The sequence below is a fragment of the Chiroxiphia lanceolata genome, chromosome 1 (genome assembly GCF_009829145.1).
Source record: "Chiroxiphia lanceolata isolate bChiLan1 chromosome 1, bChiLan1.pri, whole genome shotgun sequence".
Lineage (NCBI taxonomy): Eukaryota > Metazoa > Chordata > Aves > Passeriformes > Pipridae > Chiroxiphia > Chiroxiphia lanceolata.
Genome location: NC_045637.1, coordinates 50,757,274 through 50,764,632, shown reverse-complemented (window position 1 = coordinate 50,764,632; position 7,359 = coordinate 50,757,274). Strand labels below are relative to the sequence as shown.

The 7,359-nt window shown below is 41.6% G+C and overlaps 1 long non-coding RNA gene across 2 annotated transcripts; it reads left to right on the top strand.

The window, feature by feature from the left end:
• The first annotated feature begins 1,747 nt into the window (after positions 1–1,747).
• LOC116790917 lies at positions 1,748–6,074 on the top strand. 2 transcript variants are annotated; one of them, XR_004358536.1, is made up of 4 exons: positions 1,748–1,810; positions 2,011–2,111; positions 3,586–4,436; positions 4,551–6,074. It is a non-coding gene; the product is annotated as an uncharacterized LOC116790917 (long non-coding RNA). The 2 variants fall into 2 exon arrangements; XR_004358534.1 differs by lacking the exon at positions 1,748–1,810 and having other exon boundaries at positions 1,822–2,111.
• The last annotated feature ends 1,285 nt before the right edge of the window (positions 6,075–7,359 follow it).

The following is a 7,359-nucleotide window of genomic DNA, read 5'->3' as shown; positions in this document are numbered from 1 at the left end:
CCTTGCCAATACCAGCAGGGTAATCAGGCATCCAGGGGTCATGGATATATTCAGTTCTCATAATAATCAAATTCTTTGGGTTGGAAGGGACATTTAAAGATCATCTAGTCCAACTTCTAAGAAGAGCAAGATTACTTGCTTTAGGAATTAGGAAAATTTACGAAAATTCCTAAAAGGATTTTCCTTTTCTTAAAACAAAGATGAGGACGGTGGGCAGACGAATAGGAATATGGGATGAATAGGAACATCATCCTAAAAACAGTGACCACAGCTCAAAGATATAAAGAACATTATGTAAAAATAGACATCACTGCTGTCTATGTAGCCTAATTTATCATTTTACATCTAGTTCTATTCATATAACTTTTACAGAATTTGCAACTGTACATAAACTCAGTTTTTGAAAACAGTAAGAGATTACCCATATTTCTGACTTTTTTGAGGGAAATAAACTTAACTGAGTGACCAGAAGGTGTAATCCCTGATGGACTCCCCTGGCTGGGGCAAAGAACACAGCTCTGAGGGAACATCTCCTCTACTCAGCACCTACAGAGTCAAAAAAACCCAATTGCAGTTTTCACTGTCGCTGGTGCTGCCAGTGGTATTTTTTACTTATAGGGAAGTGTGGTGGTTTCTGTCACATCTGCCTTTCTTTGGGGCACTGGCAGAATGCTACAGGCTTCCCACTTGAGCTAGGTCTGTTGTGTCATAACAGGCAGCACCTGACACCAAACACCTGAGTTTCTGTTGCAGAGTTGCTACAACATCAAAGCTGAGACAACCTTTGTAAGTGGTCAATAAAATTACGCAATCCCAGGTCAGGGGTAGAAGCTGGAATATTTATTGAACACGTGATATGCAATATAAGGGTCTTGGAGGCAGGACATGTTAATGAAGAGGACAGGTTATACTAACTAAGGGATGAATTATGCTAACTAGAGGATTACACAATTCTCTGCTACAGTTACACAAGTGGTTAATATTTTCCTGTAGCGAGGACCACATGGGGGGAAGAGAACAAAGGGCCTTCTACATCATCTGACAACATCATCACAAAGTCTTTCCATGTCTTGCTGAAAGAGACAGGACAATCAAACATAGTTAATATTAACGGGTCTTGTGATGAAGCTCCTCAGAGTAAGGAGTTTCTCCCAGCTCCTGCTGTCTACAGCCTGCTACATAATTTTATTAGTTCCTTTTCTGCTGATAGTCAAGTTTTGGATTCCAACAAACCTTTCGTCTCATGATCTGGAAATGCGTCATTCCTCATGCCTGTTCTGAATCACTTTTTTCAGTCTTTGTTTCCTATATTTCTAGAGCCAAGTATTTCCAAGACTGGAGTCAGTGGCAAAATTGATGTGTAATTTATCCAAGTTAGCCTTGATAAGAGCAGAATGGGAATATTTACCTATATTAAATGTATTTTTATCCAACAATTAAATAAATAGTACGACGACAATGATTTCCAAATGTTTTCTTTCAAAAATTGATACAATACTAGCTCAATGTTCATTTTTATGGTCTATACTAAAATAATTTTTTAGCTTATCCAAAACTGGAATAATGAAAATAACAAGCAAAGGCTAAGATATCAGTAAGGAATGTGTAGGAAGACCTGTCAGAATAAATCTTCGTACATGGGATCTGTACCTGAAGAATCCTGGATATAAGTAGCTGCCAGGTTTAATATTTAACATAATGAGTAATACTTAATATATTGACTAATCACAGAGGACTTTGGCCTATACTCTAAATTACCATAGTTGACCTTTTGCAATTTTTTTCCTGAATAATTTCTTATTGGGAAAAAGTAAGCAACCTTTTATTTTGAGAAGTAGGGAGGAACCGAGAGACTCAGTAGATTTCAGGCATCTTTAAGAAATGCAGCAGTAATATTGATTCATGAAGAGCAATCCTGTTTCCAGAAAAAGATAATTAACCAGTTATAAAAAAACACGAGTTGTTTGTAGCATTTTTCTTCACTAGCTCTCATTGAACTTCCTTCTGCAGTATGAAAGTGCCATGAGTTCACTTCACTTGAATCTCAGGTGAGCTAGACAACCATAAATGCTAAAGACGCGGTTTGGGAATGGAGAACGATTTTCAGTAAGGTGAGTAGTTTTGGAGTCTACCATCGATGGAATTTGGAAGCTTGCACACTTCTAAAACCCCTATGAGCTTCCAATATTTGGACACGTAAGTAACTTTAGAATCTACCTTGGACTGACTTGCCTGCAACTTCCTCAGAGGCCAGAGATGCCTAAAGGAGGAAGTTTTCCAAGGCTGCTTTTAAACTCAGTCTTGACTGTACCTCGACTTAGGCTAGTCCTTCTGGGTTGGTGACTCCTTTGTATGCATGGATAGTCTCATGGCAGTAAATACAGTATTAATGGAGCAACCAGGCTCCTCTCTTGCCTCGTGGGCAGTCTGCCTGGCAACTCCTCTGTGGTGGCTTGTTTGGGGAAGGATCTACCTTTCTGGGCTCAGCTGGTCTCTGGTATTATTGTGTTTTGCATCTTCCATGTCTTTTCATGCTCCATCATTATAAGGCTTTCCACTGCTGCTTCCTATACACAGTTTGGGAGCTTCTTCTCACACTCAATACCTTACTCTGAATGTAGATCAGTATTTTCCACATACATAGAATAAAATTTCCCTCCATGGAAATGATAATATTGTAATGCAGGCTGGCAATGGCAGCCTGAAGTGAATTATATCTATCTACCAAGAAGAATCTGCACCCACCAAAGTCCTGGCCATATGGAAGTAAAGGGCCACACCTCTTCATCAGTGTGTCTTCTGTGAGGATACCTTTTACTGGGAGAAGGATACCTTGATGAATTTCGTACTTTAATGAAGTTCGTGTCATACAAATTCCCAAACAACTGAGTGGGACCTGGGGCATTAAAAGAAACAAAAGTAGAGGACTATCCTCAAATAATTTATTTACCTACTCTAACCATAAGTCAAATTTAGCAATTTGTCTCATACTTTTCAAATTATTTTTTTCTGGACTAAAATGATTACCGAAGTAGTTAAATAATAACAATAACAAAGTATAGCAATACCAACAACAATATATAATAACAATAACAAAGTATAACAAAACAACAACAATAATATAATACTAAAACAACAATAATAATAACAACTTAATACATTTGCAAAAAGGTTGGACATATTTTATGGAATTCAGTTATATAAACAATAGTTTATTAAATAAAATAAACCAAGGAAGCCAGACTATAGTCACGTTCTGGGAATCACCACTACTGAGTCAGAAAAGAAGGAATATGCTTTGACTAGTTACCAGCTCCAGCAAGCAACACATGACTTCCACACTACAGTGAATAATATGAGTTTACTTAAGCAGTGCAACTCCAGCTGATTCTAGCATGTGGAAGGTGGGTACCACACCATGGGCCTGGTGGTGCAGTTCATAGGGCATTCCTAGGGTGGGAATATGTCCCTGCACCTCAATGACCTGTGAAGATGTGCCTGTAGAGAAGCCAGAGGTTCTGTTGCTTGCTCACAGTGTGCAAGCCAAGCTGCTTTAGCCTTATTGTCCCTTTGCTTCCTCCGCAGCTCGGATGTCCCACTCCCAGTTGAAGTAAAGAAACATTTTGAAAATACAAATTGTCATCAATACGCTTGAGAACAAGGCAAACAACAGTGCTGTCTAAGCCAAGCCATCTTTCTCCTGCACCAAGAGGCCATAAGTGATAGCAGGTGAAAAAGAGAGAAATGACCAAACTGTCTGAAGCGTTAAAAGAGAGCACTTTGATGGGCTGTCCATACTGAACAACTGTGTCTGTGTACCTAGTTAGCCCTCTGGTATTGCCAAAGAGCAAATAATCATAAAACGTTTAAAAATACAGTTATCTTATGGTATGCTGGATGATATCAGGTAATATATTTATCTTTTTTGCTCTTTCCAGAGACTTCTATCTGCAATTTATCACATAGGCTATGTCACTTTTTCTAGTTGTGGTCAGTACCACAGGAATGTTTTTATTTTGAGCAATGACTTTTTTCTTTTTAATCATGCAAATGAAGGTCTTTCATTTTGTACTGTTACATTGTATCTGAAGTAGATTTGTCCTATTTTGTGACAAACCCTGGTTCCAATGTTGAATGCAACAAGTCCAGCCATGCACTGGGCTTTGCAAGTACTGGAAGTAAAAGGAATAGCGGCCCATAAAGTCATAGCATCATTTAGGTTGGAAAAGACCTCTAAGATTGAGTCTAGCCATTAATCCAGCACTGCCAAGTCCACAACTAAACTACATCCCTAACCACTCTTTACCCTTTCTGTTCTGTGGGTGGGTTGTGCAATAATTAGGGGTGCACAAACTCAATGCAGATGCTCTGTGAGCAGCTCAGGTTGGGGAGCAGCCTGTCCACTGTGTGGACTCCCAGGCCTCTCTGGCTGGCACGTGAGTCATCCCTGCTTTCTGTAGCAGCGTTCCTTCCTTCATTAAGCCCCTATTGTAATCCTCATTCTGTAATTTATATGTGGTTTGTACTAGAAACGTTTTATTTTTTTCCAGGGTATTTCTTTCCCTGGTTGCTGTGGATGGTGACTGTACTATGTTTAAGATGAAATAGCTGGGATCGTGCCTTGCTCCAGGAGGAAGATGCCTACTGCTTCCTTTCTGTGCGGTACTCGCAAACCCTGGGGCAGGGAGGCTGCACGCTCGGGGCCTCACGGCGTGCTGAGGGTCCATCCCCCCGGCAGCTCTCTCCTCACCCCGGCGCCAGAAACCCGCACCGGAGCCCCGCAGCCGCCTGCTTGCAGGCTCTGGGGAGGCTGGGGTTGATTTAGTCCCCTAGATTTCGGAATTCCCACGTTGACCTGGACGCGCTTGTGTCGCTGCAAGGCGCTCGGAGCCGGGAGCCGGTCCCGTACCGGCTGTCGCCAGCAAGGGGAGCTCCGCATTTGGAGGAAAGACAGGCCAGGGACGGTACTGCCACGGCCAGGAGAGGGAGAATGCTGTAAAATGACATTAAATCGATGTGGGGCTTAATCCTGCTGTGGGCTGGAGAAAGAAGGGGAAAGACCAAACAAGCGCCGTGGGCTCCAGGGTGATATTTGGGGCACTTCTGAACTCTGCAAATCATATAATAGAATTATTGAATTATAGAATGATTTGGTTTGGAAAGTACCTTTAAAGTTAGTATTCTAGTTCCAACCTTCCTGCCATAGGAAGGGGCACCTCCCACTAGACCACGTTGCTCCAAGCCTTGTCTAGCCTGGCCTTAAACACTTCCAAAGATGGGGCATCCACAATTTCTCTGGGCAAACTGCTGCAGTGCCTCACCACCCTCACAAGAAAGAATTTCTTCCTAATATCTAGTATCTTCCTACTATCTACCCGCTTTCAGTTTGAAGCTATTTCCCCTTGTCCTATCACTACATGCCCTGGCAAAAATTTCCTCTCCAGCTCTCCCCTTTAGGTACTGCTATAGATCTCCTCAGAGCCTTGTCTTCTCTAGGCTGAACAGCCCCAACTCTCTCAGCCTGTCTTCACCGGAGGAGTGCTCCAGCCCTCTGATTATTTTCTGAAGTCCTCTGAACCTGTTCCAACATGTCCATGTCTCTCCTGTGCTGAGGACCCTACAGCAGTGCCTGGAGCAAGCATGTGCCTGCCTGTAGTGAGGGAAATTGCTGGACATTTTACAAAATGAGGGTCTACCTTGCTATAGTAACCCCTCTTTGCTCTTCTTCACTGCTGTTAATCGCTCTTCCCCAATCACCAGAAACTTAAGAGAAGTGTCTTCAAGCTCTGATTGCTCCAGAAGCTTTCCTGTGAGCTGTGTGTATCACAGCTGTTAAAGCTTTATGAAACTTGACATCAAAGTTTCCCCTATGATGAAACCCTGAGCAGTCTCTCTGGTTTTGGTAGAGGCTGGGAATCAGTGTGATCATTTTACAGAAAGCTCAAATATTTTTTTCTGGAATGGAAAACATTTTGTTTTATGGTATTGCAGTCACAGTTAAAGATGTAATAACAGGTACAGCATCATAGCAAACAACACCTATAGTAAATACGTTTTCAGTTTGTATAAAAAAATTAGTCTCCTTGTTTTCAGCATATGTACCTGTGTGAGTGTGATGAGCCAGAGCTGACCTACCACTCGAATGAGGTTTGAAAACCTTCCTCTGAATCTGGGTTGAATTTAGAACAGATAAGAAGGAAATTTTGAATAAATATTAGTTGAATAAAATAATCAAGTGCTTGGAAAGTATATGAAAACAAGTATTCTAGAGTAGGCCAGGAGCTGGAAAAAATGAGACTTGGAGTAAGTTTGGAAATTATACCCAGCTTCACAAAACTCTGGGTACACCTTCCTCCTCTAGCCATGCTTCCTTGTTCAAGTCTGTCTGGATAGCCCACAGGAACATGTTATTTTTGCTGTTAAGGTTAAGAACATAAGGAAAGTAATGAGGACTTAATGAGGACTGTGAAAAATTAATGAAAGGCATAAATGCTTTTAAAATCAAATACTTTGAAATTTTTCCTCTCTATAAGCCAATCCCATTATCTGAACATTATCTAGCTGGTCTACTTGCACACAGAACTTCACTGACTCCCTGTTGCCAGCTATGGAAGGAAATATGATTTTAATAAGATGGGAAGACATCTCAAAAGCCCTTGTTTAGAGAGAGAGCTTTTGTGCTTTTTTAAATGAAATCTCACTCTAAAAAGAAAAGTGTTAAGGCTTTGGCCATTTTACACATGAAAGCAGCTTTGAGACCAGAAACCAGGCATGTGTGAAATGGCATGTGTAACTTGATTCAACTTCTCCAACTGGGGTAAGAGAGACCATAATCATTTTCCAAATGCTCCACCCAAAACTGTAATCTGACCCATGTCTCTGGAATGATAGTAGTGAACAGGAGCTGATTGCAAATGATAGGGGAAATTGAAAAAAATGGTTTGGCGTCCCTCTAGATACTCCCACTTTAAAGGTAGTCTTCTTGTGAGTGTCTCATATTGGAGTATAGCTGCTGATGGACCATTCTCCTCTGCAGCTGCACCACAGAAAGGCTTCCTTGGGGTATCTAAAAGATGTAATGAAATATTTTTTTTCCCCTTTTCCTGCCCTTGTATCAATTTTAAGGAAGGAAAAGGACAAGGTCCCACTTTTCTAGCTGGGAATTTTGAAGCCCTTGTCCAGCCCTTCTCCCACCAGATCCTGCTTGTCCAGCCCTCCCTGCTTTCTGTAGAGCCACTGTAGAGGGGGACATGGGACTCTGGCTTCCTTGCTGCAGGTTGGGTTTCCCAGTGCTCCTGTACCCTCCTGGAAGGGTACCCTATTGCTAGGGTAGGAAGCCAATGAACAAGGCCAGATGGT